Below are 20,246 nucleotides of genomic sequence, written 5' to 3' on the forward strand. Positions count from 1 at the left end.
TCCAGCCCTGCAGAAGTGGCTCTCATGCACTGCCCTGATGGGGTGTTGGATGTCACTGTCCCGGGAAGAGGCAGGACTGTAGGCAAGGCTGCTTCCTTCAGTGGAGGGCAGCTTCCGATTGGTGGCCAGCAGAAGGGCTGGCTGGTGGCCGTCAGCCAGGAGCTCTCCCAGCACTGGGGGAAGCTCGTCCTTCAGGCCTGGTGGTCCCTGGTGGGGAATCCCAGCATCCACAGTCTACCCCTTGCTCTGCCAAACCCTGGCTTGGGAGGGTTTTGTGTTAGAAGGGGAGCCCAGTCAGGGAAGGCACAGGATGTGGACTTTGAGGAGTCCCTGCACGCAGGAGGCCCCTGTGTGTGGGCAGCCAGCTTGGACAGGCAGGTTGATGAGATCTCTGTGAAGTCTCTGGGAATTCGGTGGAGTTTCATGGGCCAGGTTTAAGATGAAATGTATTTTAAAGAACTTTTTATGATGGAAATAGCAGGAATATAAAAATTCCACTGGCTTGTTGGAACAGAGTGTCTACAAACCTTTTGCGAGGGCTTTTGTATTAGTCAAACAGTTTTACAGTCACAAGTGACTAAAATCCAACAGAATTAACTTAGGCCAAGGTGGAGGAATGGGCCAGGATGGGATGGTACAGGAAGGGAAGGGAAAGAGGGGAAGGGAGGAGAGGGGAGACAAAATTAAATCTGCCTCTCTCCCCCGTCTCTGCCTACTCTCACATAACTTGAAATGGAGGAGAGCCCTGCAGCCTGGCCCCAGACTCTGAGGAGGGATTGTGCACTGAGCTCAGCCAGGGGGTCAGTAGAGCTGGGTCATGTGGCCGCTGCTGCCTGGTCCTGGTGGAGGGTCCCGGCACTTAGCTTCCCCCACTCTCCTTCTCCCATCCAGCTGCTAGGATGAATGCAGATGAGGCCTGGGGCAGGGAATGGGGAAGGGCAGTAGCTGGGGGTTAGCAAAGTTTGAAGTCTGACCTAGGCTCTCACAGCTGGCCAGGGGCTGCCACAGGGCTCCAGAACAAGCACTGGTCCCCAGTCCTTACTACCAGCTTTTTTCAAAACCTAGTAGGATACTTGGGACATCGGGGCATAGGCAATCATGCCCTTCTTCTGAGTCATCAGCCTGGCAAGGCCCAGCATGGGTAAAGAGGGGTGTCAGGGGTTCACATGGCTACCTTGTAAGTTCCAGAACTCTAGGTCCACAGGAGCCCCTCAGTCCTGAGCCCACAGCAGGCAGCTCCAGACACAGGTGGCACAGGTGACATCAGTCACCTAGTCCGAGCACCACAGGCTTGCAGGCAGATGTGCTACGAAGCCCATGGTTGACCATTCTGTTTCTCAGCACTGTCTTTTTATTTATTTATTTATTTATTTATTTATTTATTTATTTATTTATTTTTCTTTTTTGAGACGGAGTCTCACTCTGTCCCCCAGGCTGGAGTACAGTGGCGCGATCTCGGCTCACTGCAAGCTCCGCCTCCTGGGTTCACACCATTCTCCTGCCTCAGCCTCCCAAGTAGCTGGGACTACAGGCGCCTGCCACCACGCCCGGCTAATTTTTTATATTTTTAGTAGAGACGGGGTTTCACCATGTTAGCCAGGATGATCTCGATCTCCTGACCTCGTGATCTGCCCACCTCGGCCTCCCAAAGTGTCTCAGCACTGTCTTTAAAGGTCAGCGCAATACTTTCAGCACGCAAACACTACGCAGGAAAGAAGCTGGCATTGAACTTAGGCTTCCGGAGCATCTCTTATGGTCTGCACCCTCCTGGGAAACAGGCATATGTTATCTATGGTAATTGACACAAAGATACTACGAAACAGGTGATTTTATAACCATTTGTTAAATTAAGAAAGAAATCGGCTTAAGCAACATCAGTAACTCACCCAGTTCACCCAGTGAGTGCCCGGGATGAATCTGGGCTGTCTGGTTGGAGCCTGTGAGAGCTACACCACCTGCCTCTGTCAGGTGGCAGCTCCTCCTGCTGTGTTCTGGGGAAAGTGCTGGGGAAAGTCAATTAACAGCACTAGACCTGGCCTGCAAGCCAGCATCCTCACTTGCAAATAGGGCTGAGTGGAGTCTTTTGATGCAAAGATTAAGTATATGTGAAGGTGCCTTGTAAACTGTGAAGTGGCATGCACGTGGCACACAGAGGTGTCAGGATACTTACCCTCTCAGCTGATCACTACACAGGACTATGAAGATGACAAGGGTAAGCCCCGCTTGCTTTACATTTATTTTAAAAGCCCCTCTAGCATGAGAGAATAAGGTGAACTGACGGCTCCTCATCCCACTCTCTGAATGCGGCTCATTTTTCATCTGCAGGCAGGCAGTTTTGCAAACAAGGTTCTGAACCTGAAGCTCAGAGGGTGAGCGAGACCTCATGCCCCCTGGGGCCTCTGCTTGCTCCATGTTGGTGCCCCAACGTCCAGGGATGCAAAGTATAGAGGACCTTTAGAGGCCACACCTTGAAGTGCTCATTCAATGGACCGAGGGATGAAAGTGAGGAGAGAGTTAGGGGAGCTGCGCGAAGTGAATGCAGGCTGAAAATGGGATGTGACCCAGGACATCCAGGATGGTCAGATTTGGCCAGGAGAACTGTGAAAATGAGGAAGCTGATCCCCAAACCCCACGCCCTTTTGAAAAATCAACCCTGGTGGGCGCAGTGGCAGAAGGACCTGAGTTTCTTACAAAGACCTCAGCAATCCTCTCACTCTCCTCACCTGTAAACACCAAGAGCGGGAGACAATGCAAGTGTCAGACGCTTCTCCACCCCCAGTGAGGCCTGGGAAGCCCAAGTTGATTGGCTTTCTTTCCAGGAAGGCAGAGCCCAGACACACTTCAAGGTGGATATTTCTGTTTGTTTCCTCCTCAAGGAAAGCACAGCTGAAGAGCTCACATATTCCACACCCCCTTTTCAAGGCTCGTTAATAAGGAGCCCAGGGCAAAATCATAAACATGGCAAACTCCACAACCCACCAAGGCCGGCAGAGCAGTGAGAGCTGCATTAATGGGGAATTTCAGTGAAATGCCGCCCAGCTCCTAAATTCATACCAGATGAGTTCCAGAGGATTAAAGTTATTACAATAAAGCCCTGGGGAATCAATCACGCTCTGCTTTGTAACCTTCTTGGTTTTCCGCATCATTCACACAGACCACTTTCTACAGGGCACTGGGGTTTTCCGTAGCTGGGCTGGACCCACAGGCCCCAAGAAAGCACTTCAGGTTAGAAAACCCAGCGAGAGGACAGGCTTGGTTCAGGCCAGTGGCTGGGGTCTGGCAAGTGGCTTGTTCAGTGACCAGTAACAATGGGGTGTGAGAGTCTGGGGTGAGGGGTGGGCTCCCTAATCCCAGAGCTGCCTGAGGCATGCCCCTGGGGGTGGTCACTGTTGGAATCTTGATAAAAAGCAGCCTGAAAGCTGAAAAGTGGCTTGGTAAAGAGTGGAACCCGGCACAGTTCTCTTTGATACTGTTTTGATGTTTTCATTTTTTATCCTTTTTTTTTTCTCAAAGCGCCTCCCAGCCATTGAGGATCAATCTCAAGTCCTGTGTGCTCAGCCAGGCTCCTGGTGAGCCAGTGATCCTGTGCCGTTCTCCCCCTGAGACCCCAGTGGCCACTCGCACTGTCCCTGAACTCCTGTCCCCAAGTGTGAACACGGTCCTCATTCTGCATTGCACTCCTGGGAGCAGACATCAACTCTCTCCGCCTCCACTTTCTATGAGAGTTCCAGATGACAGAGGTGCAGAATAATCCACTAAAGAGTCTGCAACCTCTAAGGCCCAGACCTGCCCTGAGGTCTCTGCCCCGGCCTTCTGCTATGTCCCTCCAAACTCCAAGCTCTACAAAAGTCCCAAGTTTGTCCACATTTTGGTGTTCAAGCCCCAAAACCCTCTGCCCCATCCTGAATGCTCCTTCCTGCTTCGCGATATTGAGTGGGACGACCATCCATTCCCTTCAGAGAAGTCCCACGCTTAGCTTCAGAAATGTAGCTTGGTCCAGGGACCAAGCAAGATACTCACAAAGCTGACCAACACAGGTGCATTTCACACTTCTTACTTGTTTATTCTTACTTTTGATAATATTTAACTTAGGATCAATTCTCAGCATTTGTGAGAGCTATCTGGAGTTTCTTTTTCTGTGCAACTTATTTTTTGGTTTTGATGGCAGAATTCTATTAGCTTTCCAAAGAATTATCTACAGACTCTCCCCTCCCCCAACATTCTTGCTCTTGGTCAGTTTAAACAGAATTCAGCATTTGAAAAACCCTATCCAGAAAACACCGGAGCCAGTGCCTTTGAGGGCTGTAGTTCTTTTACAACTGTTTGATTTGCCATTTAGGCATTGCTATCTCTTCTTGAGTCCATTTCGATCATTTGCATGTTCCTAGAAAATGGCATTTTATTCAGGTTTTCAGAGTTATTAATGTGTTTAAGTAATTCTGTTTTCTTCTTTTTCGGACTCTGGTCATTTGTGCTTTCTCATACTCTGTTTCTTTGCCCCCTGCCTCCTTTCCTCCCTCCCTTTCTCTCTCCTTGCTTTCTTTTTCTTTTACTAGTTTTTGTTTTCCTTGACTGGGCTAATTAATATTTTGTTGTACTCCATTCTGTTCCATTCTCTTCCCTCACCAAAAACATACCTTTCACATCATGGTCAATTGTACGAGGCTTTTCTGTTGTTACTGTGATTCTATTTTTAACATTCTTTTTAGTGACCTTAATCAAAAGAATTATCATGTAAAATTAGTTCATTTGTTTTTATTGATTAATATTTTTCCTGAAAATATTAATGGCTATATATTTTTCTATGAGCACAGCTTTAATAGCATTCCAAATTATCTGAAAAGGAATATTGATTTTAAGGAAATTCCATGAGGGACTTTTAGTTTTTCTTTCACTAAAGTATTGTTTAGGGAAGAGCTTTTAAAATTTCAGAATTGTTCTGTGTTATTATTGCCGTGAGTAAACTTTTATTATGTATTCTTACTTTTCCTTTATTGATGATAAGAAGGTGGTTTTTGTTGTTTTTCTTTCTTCTTTTGAGTTTGAGGTTTTCTTTGTGAACAATAGAAAAGGATACACATTTTCTGTTCACAAGGCATGGGGGACATATGTAAAATGTCATACATATTTATATGACTACATATGTGTGTGTGATATATATGATCAATCTATTAATGGACTCATTTGGATTCTCTATGTTTCACTCTTCCTTAATTTCTTGACATACAGGATTGAGTGAGAGAGCTACACTAAAGTCTTCCAATGATTTTGTGCTTTGTCAAATTTATCCTTTTATTTATTCCAGGTTTTGTTACACTTATTAATGCTATAATGCTATGTAGTAAATAAAGGTTCTTGACAGCTGTATCTTTCAATCAGTTGAGCAATAAACATTACAAAATATTTTATATTTTATGTTGAACACTTATATCAAATACAATATTTTTTATATTGAACACAATTTCAATATTTTTTGGTCATGAATGTACCTGTGTATAATATTGACACCCAGCTTTCTATTTGTTTACATTTAATTGGAATATTTTTGCTCTTCATTCTGCTTTCAGTCTTTCTAAGTTCCTTTATTTTAATTTCATATTTTGTAGAATACAAGTAACCTGGAATTAGGTTATTTTGTTTGGGTCCTGACTGATGACGCTTCTCCTTTGGGTTAGGCTTATACACTCATATTTATTGCATAAAATATACACTGTAAGACCTAACTTTGGCGTTTCCACTTGAAAGCTTCCTTGGTTTTTAATTTTTTTCTATCTGTTGAACTAGAGTCTGTGTTCTGCCTCCTAAAAAAATCACCAGTAATTTAGAAGCAAGAATGTCAGTTTTTAAACCACAATGTTGATTATATTTGCTTATACAATGTTGCATAACATTTGGCACCTTGGTGAGAATTCAGATTGGAAAATTGCCCATGGCTCTGAACTTCCTGTGATTTGACTTCAGTGTATTTTTTCCAATAGAGTCGCCTGTTGCCTATTACAATGATGTTAGATGTCTCCTGACCTCAGCCCATCTGTCAAGTTAAAAACCCTGTTGGATAAAAAGTTTCTGCTTCAGTCTTGCTGCCCATGTCCGTGGGAGAAGCTACAACAGGGGATTTACTCTCCTGGCCCAAATCAGGTCCAGCTTCTGGACCTCCCTGCTCCATGCTGCGGGATACTAGACATTCAGGGTGCCTATCTGTCAGCCCCACAACACAGCCCCACTGGGGTGGCTGACTTTGTGCTGACCTTGTGTCTCTGAGCTCAGTTTCAACTGGGGTGTATCTGAGGGTTAGTCTTCAGAGACCTTGGAATGAGGTAAGGCTTTCCTAGTTTCATGTAGGTGATTATTTTTCCTTTTGTCTATACTGAGTTATTTTGGTTCATTTGAGAAGTAACTGGGCAGGAGGCTTGTTGACATTTACTTGAAATGCCATCCTTTGTCACCTCTAAATCAATCTGTTCTCTTCTCCAGGATGGGATCTCTTTGAAACAAGAGTAGTTTCATTTTCAAGGTGGGGGCTCTAGCACCTAGCCCAGTGTGCGGCAGGCAGGCAGTGCTCAGGGCATGTTTGTGGGCACTTTTCTCAACAGTGTGCTGGGCTAAATGAGGGAGTGGAAGCCTCCGCTCTGCAGTGAAGACAAGACAATTACCATCAGCCTCTGAATTCCCATCACCATTGCCACCAGCTGGGCCATAGGCGCTTGTGCAGCCACATGGAATACCTCCTTTGTTAGAAGTACCCAGTTTGGACACTGTGACCCTTTGGCTAGCTTTCATTTTCATTGTGTCTCTTCACGAATTTTTAGATTAAAAAAAGCTTTATTTAATAAAAATAAAACTGTATTTCTTTAAAGCAAGCATTTAAAACATTTAGTGTGTATTTCTTCTGATATTGATTTTATTATTAAAAAAGACCAGAAATTCCTTGGAAAACATAATTAATGGCCAATGTTGAGGATGGAAAGTTTAACTTTCACTGAAGAAGAACCATTTTCAAGTTCATATAGACAGTAAATTAGCCTCTGGAGCAATGACTCAAGAGCCCCAGGCATCTGGAGAAGTGGTTTCCATGTGAAAATTTACAGTTGCATGGTTTTATTTTAGTGCTTTCAGTTTGGTTTCTCTTGAGAAATTTCCTTCTTTTGGTGAAGTTATTTAAATTTGGACATGGCTTACATGGCCACCAGAATTCCAAATTCTCATTATAAGGGAGTCAATGCCTTGGCCATATGTTCATGATTCCTCCTGTTGATAAAGTCTCCTGAGGAATAAATATTCATTTTTTTTCTAAAGGAAATTGCTATTCCAAATTTGATAAGAGTACTTAGAGTTTCTATTTCAATAATTCTGACAACCCTGATGGAGGAATCACTTTATTTTCTCCTTCCCTCTTTTTCTTCATTGTCATGAGTGATCAATGAATGAATGAGTTTAAATAAGTGAATGTTGCATCAGTAAGAAGATAATTATGTACATGTCTGTTTCTCTATTTGGTAATTTTTTATTGTTTAGAAGCAGAAGATGGATTAAAAAGATAAAAGCCATCAGTGTAATAGACAATATAAGGCATATTGTAGCTTGTCATTAATAAACATCCCACATCATGTAGGTTTTGCTTTGGTCAACAAACTTTCACCAAATATGCCTAGTGTTTTTGATGAAACTGCTTGACCACTATTGACTTGGAGGATTAGTGATGAAACTGAAAGATCAAGGAAATTATTTGGAGAATTCATTCTATGAGTGGACTTTTCTAGTAACAAAAGGAAGAACTGATTTTTGCACAAGCTATGGACAAATTAGGTAGTTGTGGACACTGATTCCACACAATACACTGGAATTTAACCCAGTGGTTCTGCCCACTCTTTGCAGTGCTCATCCTTACCTTGCCTGCTTAGATTAAGTTGAAATAAATCTTTGCCTAGTCTGTTTCATCTGTTCTATTGACTTGTTACAGACACACACAAACACACAGACACATACATATGTGTGTGTATGTGTGTATATATATGTATATATATTTAGTGATTGCCCTAAGGTTTGAAATATACATTTTCAAATAATCTGAGTTTACCTTCAAATACTATTAAATCACTTCACGTCTAGTACAAACAGCTTTCTTCCCAATTGTTGCTCCTATCTTTTGTGCCACTGTTGTCAATTATTTTACTTCTACATAAGTTATGAATATACAATCTATTGTTACCACTACTGTTTTAAATTTTTGGCTATCTTTTAGAGCAATTTAAAATAAGAAAAAAAGAGAATTTTACCTTCATTTTTTCAATTTCCAACACTCTTCATTTCTTTGTGTAGATACAATTTTCTAGCCAATACCATATTCCTTCTTCCTGAATAAGTCCCTTTAAAGATTTCTGTGGAGGGAGTCAGCTAGGATGAATTATGTCTGTTTTCGTTTGCCTGTGAAAGTCTTTTTTTTTTTTTTTTTTTTTTTTTTTGAGGATATTTTCACTGGCTATAGAATTCTGGACCAAGGGTTTTTTTCTTTCAACATTTTAAATATATCACTCCATTATTATTTTTTTCTGGCAAGAAAGTCTCTTGTAATTCTTACCCTTGTTTCTCCTTAGGTAATGTGTCATTTTTCTCTGCCTTCAAAATTTTTCTCTTGGCTTTTAGTTTTCAGAGATTTGAATATATGTCAAAGTGTATTTTGTTTGTTTCTTTTATGTTGTTTCCATATTTATCCTACTTTTGTCTCGTGAGTTTCTTGGATTTGTGGTCTGGTGTCTGTCATTAATTTTGGAAAATTTTTAGATGCTATTTCTTCAACTATTTCTTCTACTCCACTATCTTTCTCTTCTCCTAGGATTTTAACTACATGTGTCTTAGAATATTTGATATTATCCACAGCTCTTGGATGAACTTTTAAAATTATTATTATTACACTTTAAGTTCTGGGTTACAGGTGCAGAACGTACAATTTTGTTACATAGGTATACATGTGCCATGGTGGTTTGCTGCACCCATCAACCCGTCACCTACGTTAGGTATGTCTCCTAATGTTATCCCTCCCCTATTGTCCCACCCCCTAACAGGCTCTAGTGTGTGATGTTCCCCTCCCTGTGTCCATGTGTTCTCATTGTTCAACTCCCACTTATGAGTGAGAACATGCGGTGTTTGGTTTTCTGATCTTGTGATAGTTTGCTGAGAATGATGGTCTCCAGCTTCATCCATGTCCCTGCAAAGGACATAAACTCATCCTTTCTTATGGCTGCATACTATTCCATGGTGTATATGTGCCACATTTTCTTAATTAAATGTCTTATCATTGATGGATATTTGGGTAGTTTCCAAGTCTTTGCTATTGTGAATAGTGCCACAATAAACATACATGGTACGTGTGTCTTTATCAGAGAATGATTTATAATCTTTTGTGTATATGCCCAGTAATGGGATTGCTGGGTCAAATGGTATTCCTGGTTCTAGATCCTTGAGGAATCGCCACACTGTCTTCCACAATGGTTGAACTAGTTTACACTCCCACCAACAGTGTAAAAGTGTTCTTATTTTTCCACAACCTCTCCAGCATCTGTTGTTTCCTTTTTAATGATTACCATTCTAACTGGCATGAGATGGTATCTCATTGTGGTTTTGATTTGCATTTCTCTAATGATCAGTGATGATGAGCAATTTTTCATATGTATGTTGGCTACATAAATATCTTCTTTTGAGAAGTGTCTGTTCGTATCCTTTACTCATTTTTTTGATGGGGTTGTTTGCTTTTTTCTTATAAGTTCTTTGTAGATTCTGGATATTAGCCTTTTGTCAGATGGATAGATTGCAACAATTTTCTCCCATTCTGTAGGTTGCCTGTTCACTCGGATGATAGTTTCTTTTGCTGCGCAGACATTCTTTAGTTGAATTAGATCCCATTTGTCAATTTTGGCTTTTGTTGCCATTGCTTTTGGTATTTGAGACATGAAGTCCTTGCCCAAGCCTATGTCCTGAATGGTATTGCTGAGGTTTTCTTCCAGGATTTTTATGATTTTAGGTCTTATTAAGGCTTTGATCCATCTTGAGTTAATTTTTGTATAACGTGTAAGAAAGGGGTCCAGTTTCAGTTTTTTGCATATGGCTAGCCAGTTTTCCCAACGCCATTTATTGAATGGGGGATCTTTTCCCCATTGCTTGTGTGTGTCATGTTTGTAAAAGATCAGATGGTGGTAGATGTGTGGTGTTATTTCTGAGGCCTCCATTCTGTTCCATTGGTCTATATATCTGTTTTGGTACCAGTACCATGCTGTTTTCATTACTGTAGCCTTGTAGTATAGATTGAAGTCAGGTAGGGTGATGCCTCCAGCTTTGTTCTTCTTGCCCAGGATTGTCTTGGCTCCGCAGACTGTTTTTTGGTTCTATATGAAGTTTAAAGTACTTTTTTTCAATTCTGTGAAGAAAGTCAGTAGTATTTTGATGGGGATAGCATTGAATCTATGAATTACTTTGGACAGTAAGGCCATTTTCACAATATTGATTCTGCCTATCCATGAGCATGGAATGCTTTTCCATTTGTTTGTGTCCTCTCTTATTTCCTTGAGCAGTGGTTTGTAGTTCTCCTTGAAGAGGTCCTTCACATCTTTTGTAAGTTGTATTCCTAGGTATTTTATTCTTCTTATAGCAATTGTGAATGGGAGTTCACTCATGATTTGGCTCTCTGTTTTTGTGTATAGCAATGCTTGTGATTTTTGCACATTAATTTTGTATCCTGAGACTTTGCTGAAGTTGCTTATCAGCTTAAGGAGATTTTGGGCTGAGATGATGGCATTTTGTAAATATACAATCATGTCATCTGCAAACAGAGACAACTTGACTTCCTCTCTTCCTATCTGAGTACCGTTTATTGCTTTCTCTTGCCTGATTGCCCTGGCCAGAACTTCCAATATTATATTGAATAGAAGTGGTGAGAGAGGGCATCCTTGTCTTGTGCTGGTTTTCAAAAAGAATGCTTCCAATTTGTGCCCATTCAGTATAATATTGGCTGTGGGTTTGTCGTAAATAACTCTTATTATTTTGAGATACATTCCATCAATACCTAGTTTGTTGTGAGTTTTTAGCATGAAAGGTTGTTTAATTTTGTCAAAGGCCTTTTCTGCATCTATTGAGATAATCATGTGGTTTTTGTCATTGGATCTGTTTATGTGATGGATTACATTTATTGATTTGTGTATGTTGAACCAGCCTTGCATCCCAGGGATGAAGCCAACTTGATCATGATGGATAAGTTTTTGATGTGCTGATGGATTCAGTCTGCCAGTATTTAATTGAGGATCAGGGACATTGGCCTAAAATTGTCTTTTTCTGTTATGTCTTTGCCAGGTTTTGGTATCAGGATGATGCTGGCCTCATAAAACGAGTTAGGGAGGATTCCCTCTTTTTCTATTGATTGGAATAGTTTCAGAAGGAATGGTACCAGCTCTTTTTTGTACATCTGGTAGAATTCTGCTGTGAATCCATCTGGCCCTGGACTTTTTTTGGTTTGTAGGTACTAATTATTGCCTCAATTTCGGAGGCTGTTATTGGCCTATTCAGAGATTCAACTTCTTCCTGGTTTAGTTTTGGGAGGGTGTATGTGTCCAGGAATTTATCCATTCCTTCTAGATTTTCTAGTTTATTTGCATAGAGGTGTTTATAGTATTCTCTGATGGTAGTTTATATTTCTGTGGGATCAGCAGTGATATCCCATTTATCATTTTTTATTGCATCAATTTGATTCTTCCCTCTTTTCTTCTTTATTTGTCTTGCAAGTGGTCTATCAATTTTGTTGATCTTTTCAAAAAACCAACTCCTGGATTCACTGATTTTTTGAAGGGTTTTCTTGTGTCTCTATCTCCTTCAGTTCTGCTCTGATCTTAGTTATTTCTTGTCTTCTGCTAGCTTTTGAATTTGTTTGCTCTTGCTTCTCTAGTTGTTTTAATTGTGATGTTAAGGTGTCAATTTTAGATCTTTCCTGCTTTCTTTTGTGGGCATTTAGTGCTATAAATTTCCCTCTACACACTGCTTTAATTGTGTCCCAGAGATTCTGGTACATTGTGTCTTTGTTCTCACTGGTTTCAAAGAACAACTTTATTTCTACCTTCATTTTGTTATTTACCCAGTAGTCATTCAGGAGTAGGTTGTTCAGTTTCCATGTAGTTGTGCAGTTTTGATTTTCTTAATCCTGAGTTCTAATTTGATTGCACTGTGGTATGAGAGACAGTTTGTTGTGATTTCTGTTCTTTTACATTTGCTGAAGAGTGTTTTACTTCCAACTATGTGGTGAATTTTGGAATAAGTGCGATGTGGTGTTGAGAAGAATGCATATTCTGTTGATTTGGGGTGTAGAGTTCTGTAAATGTCAATTAGGTCTACTTGGTCCAGAGCTGAGTTCAAGTCCTGGATATCCTTGTTAAGTTTCTGTCTCTTTGATCTGTCTAATATTGACAGTGGGGTGTTAAAATCTCCCATTAGTATTGTGTGGGAGTCTAAGTCTCTTTTTAGGTCTCTAAGGACTTGCTTTATGAATCTAGGTGCTCCTGTTTTGGGTGCATATATATTTAGGATGGTTAGCTCTTCTTGTTGCATTGATCCCTTTACCATGATGTAATAGCCTTTTTGTCTCTTTTGATCTCTGTTGGTTTAAAGTCTGTTTTATCAGAGACCAGGATTGCAACCCCTGCTTTTTGTTTTGCTTTATATTTGCTTGGTAGATCTTCCTCCATCCCTTTATTTTGAGTCTATGTGTGTCTTTACACGTGAGATGGGTCTCCTGAATACAGCACACTGATGGGTCTTGACTCTTTATCCAATTTGCCAGTCTGCTTCTTTTAATTAGAACATTTAGCCCATTTACATTTAAGGTTAATATTGTTATGTGTGAACTTGATCCTGTCATTATGATGTTAGCTGGTTATTTTGCTCGTTAGTTGATGCAGTTGCTTCCTAGCATCGATGTTCTTTACATTTTGGCATGCTTTTGTAGTGGTTGGTACTGGTTGTTCCTTTCCATGTTTAGGACTTCCTTCAGGAGCTTTTGTGGGGATGGCCTGGTGGTGACAAAATTTCTCAACATTTGCTTCTCTGTAAAGGATTTTATTTCTCCTTCACTTATGAAACTTTGTTTGGCTGGATATGAAATTCTGGGTTGAAAATTCTTTTCTTTAAGATTGTTGAATATTGGCCCCCACTCTCTTCTGGCTTGTAGAGTTTCTGCCTAGAGATCCTCTGTTAGTCTGATGGGCTTCCCTTTGTGGGTAATCTGACCTTTTTCTCTGGGTACCCTTGACATTTTTTCCTTCATTTCAACTTTGGTGAATCTGACAATTATGTGTCTTGGAGTTGCTCTTCCTGAGGAGTATCTTTGTGGCATTCTCTGTATTTCCTGAATTTGAATGTTGGCCTGCCTTGCTAGGTTGGGGAAGTTTTCCAGTATAATATCCTGCAGAGTGTTTTCCAACTTGGTTCCATTCTCCCCATCACTTTCAGGTACACAAATCAGACATAGATTTGGTCTTTTCACATAGTCCCATATTTCTTGGAGGCTTTGTTCATTTCTTTTTACTCTTTTTTCTCTAAACTTCTCTTCTCACTTCATTTCATTCATTTGATCTTCGATCACTGATAAGCTTTCTTCCAGTTGATTGAGTCGGAGATGTTTGATTGTCTGAAGTCTTCTTCTCTCAACTTGTCAAAGCCATTCTCCGTCCAACTTTGTTCCATTGCTGGCGAGGAGCTGTGTTCCTTTGGATGGGGAGAGGCGCTCTGATTTTTAGAATTTCCAGCTTTTCTGTACTGCTTTTTCCCCATTTTGGGGTTTTATCTACCTTTGGTCTTTGATCATGTTGACATACAGATGGGGTTTTGGTGTGGATGTCCTTTCTGCTTGTTATTTTTCCTTCTAACAGTCAGGACTCTCAGCTGCAGGTCTGTTAGAGTTTGCTCAAGGTCCACTCCAGACCCTGTTTGCCTGGGTATCAGCAGTGGAGGCTGCAGAAGAGTGAATATTGCTAAACAGCAAATGTCGCTGTCTGATCGTTCCTCTGGAAGCTTTGGCTCAGAGGTGCACCTGGCTGTATGAGGTGTGAGGTGTCAGTCTGCCCCTAGTGGGGGATGTCTCCCAGGTAGGCTACTCGGGGGTCAGGGACCCACTTGAGCAGACAGTCTGTCCATTCTCAGATCTCAAACTCCGGGCTGGGAAAACCACTACTCTCTTCAAAGCTGTCAAACAGGGACATTTACATCTGCAGAGGTTTCTGCTGCCTTTTGTTTGGCTATGCCCTGTCCCCAGAGGTGGAGTCTACAGAGGCAGGCAGGCCTCCGTGAGCTATGGTGGGCTCCACCCAGTTCAAGCTTCCCGTCTGCTTTGTTTACCTACTGCAGCCTCAGCAATGGTGGGCGCCCCTCCCCCAGCCTCGCTGCCACCCTGCGGTTAGATCTGACTGCTGTACTAGCAATGAGGGAGGCTTCGTGGGTGTGGAACCCTCTGAGCCAGGCATGGGATATAATCTCCTGGTGTGCCATTTGCTAAGACCCTTGGTAAAGCACAGTATTAGGGTGGGAGTGACCCAATTTTCCAGGTGTTGTGTGTCACGGTTTCCCTTGGCTGGGAAAGGGAATTCCCTTCCCCCTTGCACTTCCTGGGTGAGACAATGCCTCACCCTGCTTTGGCTCTTACTTGTTGGGCTGCATCCACTGTCCTGCACCCACTGTCTGACACACCCCAGTGAGATGAACCTGGTACCTCAGTTGGAAATGCAGAATTCACCCATTTTCTGTGTCACTCATGTTGGGAGCTGGAGGCTTGAGCTGTTCCTATTCGGCCATCTTGGCATGGATCTCTTAGCTAATTTCTGTTGCTGTATTTTCAGATTCACTGATTCTTTTCTCAGCTGTGTCATATCCACTGAAGAGCATGTTGAGACATTCTTCATCTATGTTGCTGTATTTTTTGTCTTTTCTGTTTCTATTTGATTGTAGGATGTCTGCCTCTCTTCAGAAATTACCCATCTGCTTCTGCATGTTGAACCTTTCACAGGAGAACCTCTAAGGTATTGATCACAATCATTTCCCATCTCCTGTCTGACAGTTCCAACCTTGGTGCCATGTCAGATTCTGGTTAGGATGCCTGCCTTGTCTCCTGGACTGAGCTGTGAGTTCTTCTTGTGTTTCACATGCCTCCTGTTTTTGTTATTGTAGCGTTGTTGGAAGTTGAACATCTTATGGGGGTGGTGGGTATGGAAGTAATTCTTTTTTACACTGAACATGAGCATGCCTTTCCTTCAGCATGGAGGGTTGTGTTAATGCTGTCACCACTTTGGTTGAATTTGAAATTTGTTGTGCTCTGGTTACCCTCAGAGCCAGAGAGTTCCAATTCCTCTGGTTATACCTTGTGTTTAGGGTGTGAACTACTTTTCCAGAGGGTTTTCCCCACTTCCTGTATTCTGCCTGGCTTAGGAGTCTGGCTGGGTGGTTTTGGGTTTTCTCTTTGTGTTGCTGCCTATGAAGAATCAGTTGTTGCAGTTCTCCCAGCTAGGCGCCACTGCCACATGTGCCTGATGTCTGTTAGCATGGTATTGGGGGAAGGGAGAAGGGTACCTCAGACGTTCTGAGTAGGCCTGGACTCAGGCAGGCTCAGTGCAGCAGATACTTTCCTAAGTGCCCTGTACCTGTTCCAGCTCTGGGGAGGGGTCTCACATGTTTCCCTGCCTTCCCCAGGCATGTACATTTCCTTTAATATTCCTTTGCCCCAGCTACGGTGGGTTTCTACCCATGCCCCCAGGAAGCAGGGTGCATTGCTCTTCCTCTGAAGATTAAGGCTGCTGTTCCCTTCTCTAAGCAGGATGGGGAGGGAGCTGTCTCAACATTCTCAGTGATCTTCCCTGGAAGTGGATTTTGGGCTTCATGGAGGAAAATCTTGCAAGAGGTTCTAATGCTCCCAAATCTCCATCCCCTTCAGGTGTCCTCCTTCTCATGTTAGTCATGCAAAAGTTGTGAGATTCAAAATAGAGTCACTTGTGTCAAATCCTGACCTAAACTGTGGGTGCAGTGAAGAGGATGAGGGGAGATAGCCTGAAGTGAGGTTGGAGAAAGGGCCAGAAGCTGGGTCGTGCAAGGCCATGGGGGCCAAAGGAAGGAACTGGTGCCATGCTGAGGGAGCCAGTGGAGGAACTGGAATTTGGCACTTCCTTGCTCTTATTTACTTTTAAAGGAGGCTAGTCTGAAAGTTTGGGAGAGGGTGAGTGGGCAACATGGTTTATAAGGTCCCTACTCAACCCCAAATCCCATGACCCTGTCCCATGTCTATATCTAGTGCAGGATAATGAGTTTCTGCTTCCATCTCTCTCAAAATACTACTTATCCTTTACAACAGAGCTGGGGAAGGCCATGAAGGGAGGACTCTCGCCCGTAATTTAACTGATAACAGTAGCTATCACAAAAAGTTATTGCAAACCACAGCTTACTACGTGAGTCACACAAGGACAGAGAGCTGCAGATACAAAACTCCTGCCTGACACACTGTCTTATAAGCCCAACCCCAAACTGCAAGGGCTTAAACCGAACTCCAAGAGCACAAATCCTATCTAACAACCACTGACAACAATCAGAACTCTCCGGCTCTTGTAAAAAGCCAATAAACTTTCTTCTTTTTGGCGTCCACAAGAAACCATTTTGTTTTTCCTTCCAACTTTTAGGTTCAAGGGATTCACGTGCAGGCTTATTACATGGGTAAATTGCGTGATGCTGGGGTTTGGTGTACAAATTATTTCATTACCCAGGTAGTGAGAATAGTACCTGACTAGTAGTTTTAGATCCTCATTCTTTTCCCATCTTCCACGATCCAGTAGGCCCCAATGTGTACTGTTCTCTTCTTTATGTCCACGTGTACTCAATATTTAACTCCTACATGAGAACATGTGGTGTTTGATTTTCTTTTCCTGCATTAATTCTCTCAGGATATTGATCTTTAGTTGCATCTATGTTGCTGCAATAAACATGATCTCATTCTTTTTTTTAAGGCTATGTAGTATTTCATGGCGTATATGTACCACATTTTCTTTATCCAGTTCACCACTGATGGACACCTAAGTTGATTCCATGTCTTTGTTATTGTGAGTAGTGCTGTGACGAACATATGTGTATGTGTCTTTATGGTACAATGACTTATATTCTTTTGGGTATATACTCAGTAATATACCCAGAGGATTCCTTATATTCCAAGGACTATAAGTTGTTCTACCATAAAGACACACATGCATATGTTAAAATGGGTCAAATGGTAGCTCTGTTGTTGTTTTTTTCCCCAAATCAATAGGTCCTTTATTGCACCATTTGAATATCACAAGTAGGTCTTAGGAGTCATCCAGCATCTTGCTTCTGTAGCTGGACAACTCTTAGGTCTTATTCATCAGCATGCTGAACAGTTCCTTTTTCAGAGACATAGATACCATCCAAAAATGTCCTGATATGCTTGTATTTCACTGTTGTGGCTTGCTGAATCAAAGCCGCTGAATTTGAAACAAGCTCAATGTCATTTCCTTCAAGGATTAATTCATCTTTCTGAGTTTGACATACTGAACAAGCAACACCTGGTCTCATCCGAACCCTGTGGATGTATTTTTCACCCAAGAAATTTCGGATTTCAACAAAAGACCCATTCTCCTGGATAACGACATTGATGGGGAAGTTAGCATACACAGACCTCATCTTGTAATGGAAGCCCAGTATAACACCTTTGATCATATTCTGTACATGACTACAAATAGTCCTAACCATAGCCAGTTCCTTTCTGTTACCTCACCGTTTGTCAACCTAGAGCCTCTTTTTTTTCCTTTCCAAGAAGACTGAGTTCTACATTGATGTGATTGAAGTCCCTCTGCAGGGTTCCTCTGGGGCCCTTCACAATAACTGTTCGTCACTTCAGAGTAATTACATTTTCTGGAATGTCGACAGTCTGATTGCTGAGAATGGTCTTCATTCTTGCAGTAGACATGGCAACTAAAGAGGTAGTTCTGTTTTAAGTTCTTAAAGAAATCTCCAAACTGATTTCCACAGTGACTGAACTAATTTACATTCCCACCAGCAGTGTGTAAGCATTCCCTTTTCTCTGTAACCTTGCCAGCATTTGTTATTTTTTGGCTCTTTAATAACAACCATTCTGACTGGCATGAGATGGTATTTTATTGTGGTTTTGACTGCATTTCTCTAATGATTAGTGATGTTGAGCATTTTTTTCATATGCTTGTTGGCCACGTGTATATCTAATCTTCTTTTGAAAAGTGCCTGTTCATGTCTTTTGCCCACTGTTTAATGAGGTTGTTTTTGCTTGTTGATTTGTTTAAGTTCCTTTTAGATTTTGGCTATTAGACCTTTGTCAGGTGCTTAGTTTGCAAATATTTTCTCCCATTCTGTAGGCTGTCTGTTTACTCTGTTGATAGTTTAGTTTGCTGTGCGGATTCTCCATAGTTTAATTAGGTTCCACTTGTCAATTTTTGTTTTTGTTGCAATTGCTTTTGGAGTCTTCATGAAATCTTTGCCAGGGTCTATGTCCAGAATGGTATTTCCTAGGTTTTCTTCCAGGGTTTTTATAGTCTTAGATGTCACGTTTAATTTTTTAAGCCATCTTGAACTTTTTTTTCAAAACAACTTGTATAATCACCTCTTTCCCTAGTAACACCCTAACATTTTCCTTTGTTCTTCAGACATACCAGAGGCCACCCTGGTCTGTGTGTATGTCCTGAATTGCAATCCCACTTCTTGTTTATTATTCCCAAATAAAACCTTTCAACTTAGAGATTTATCTCTTTATATTTTTTATGTTGACAATTAATTCATTTAAAAATTTTAGCTGAATCTTCTTACCAGTTTATATGGCACCTGGTGGTGTCTGCCTAGGTAAACAAACACTTAAATCCTGTTTCTTTTGGCATGACGCTGTGTCTGCCTGGATTTGGGGTTAGTTGGTTGACCTGTGACCTCAGTACTCTGATGGGTTCAAGAAAAGTCATGATTGTGCAATTTGTCTAGCTTTTTTTTCTGGTTGTAAGAGGGATACATTGTTCTAACCCTCTACATTTTCTGAGCTGACACAGGAAGCCCTTTCCTCAGGTCTAAACACATAGAAAGCAAGATTTTCTCAGATATTTGTGCCAGAACTACTGCTTCCCTCTTTTTCCTGGAGAGAAGACATATGCAAATGGGTTTGCAAGGCTCTGCTCTTGTTTTGAAAAACACATCTGCACATGTCCGTGCTTGCCAGAAACCTCAAATTATTCAGCCAGTCTCCTGAGCACTGTAGCTTTCCCATTTTGGAAAAGCCTTTGGAAAATAGGAGTGAAGATTGAGTTGTGTTTCAACCAGGGTTTCTGTACTCCAACCAGAGGCGTGCCGACTGGAAGAATCATTATGGAAAGGATGGGGCTGAGGCAGAAACTGAGCCGGCCATTGGGATGTCAGGGCTGGCCATGGAGGATTGTGTGAGGCCTGGGGCTGCGGCCGGGCTCCCGGCTTGCCAGCAAGGTTCTGATAATAGTGGCTTGAGAAAGGAAGTGAAAGCTTCCCTTTTTAAGCTACGTTGTAAACTCCCTTAGCAAAGTTGTTTATAGGAAGTGGTAGAACAAATATTATTTAAGGAACAGTGTAGGGAGATTAGGACTCTGTCCAGCCAAGGCATTTAATCTCACCTGAGGGAAGTGAATATGTCCAGCTGCTGAAGAATGTTAAATAGGCCAGCTCAGAAAGGGCCCCCAGGCTGTTTGCCTAATGCTGTCCTCAAGAGAAGGGTGGAAAATGCCCTCCTTCTAGGACCAGGGAGAGCAGAAAGTGGGGAGCACAGGAGGGTAGTTTGGGGATCATCTCACACACTCCTCCTGTGAGTTTGCTAAAGCTTTGTTAATAAACCACCACAAATGGGATGGCTTAAACAACAGAAAATTATCATTGCCCAGTGCTGGAGGCGGGAAGTTTGAAAATGAGGTGTTGGCAGGGTTGGTTCCTTCTGAGAGCTATGAGCAGGGATCCGCTCCAGGTCTCCTCCCTTGGCTTGTAGATGGCTATTTCCTCTCTGTGTCTTTTCACAGGGTCTTCTCTCTGTGAGTGTTTTTCTCTGTACCCCAATTTCCCCTTTTCAAAAGGACTCTAGCCATATTGGCATACTGGCTTTGTGGCCCACCCTACTCCAGTAAGGCTTCATGTTAACTGATTAATTTACAAAGATCCTTCTTCCAAATAAGGCCAAATGCTGAGGGCTG

General features: G+C 42.0%; 1 pseudogene; it reads right to left on the reverse strand.

Annotated features, from left to right (window-relative positions):
* Window positions 1-17,397: 17,397 nt before the first annotated feature.
* On the reverse strand, window positions 17,398-18,084 carry LOC101002492 (annotated as a pseudogene).
* Window positions 18,085-20,246: the final 2,162 nt, after the last annotated feature.

Source organism: Papio anubis, chromosome 11 (genome assembly GCF_008728515.1).
Source record: "Papio anubis isolate 15944 chromosome 11, Panubis1.0, whole genome shotgun sequence".
In the NCBI taxonomy this organism is placed as follows: Eukaryota; Metazoa; Chordata; class Mammalia; order Primates; family Cercopithecidae; genus Papio; species Papio anubis.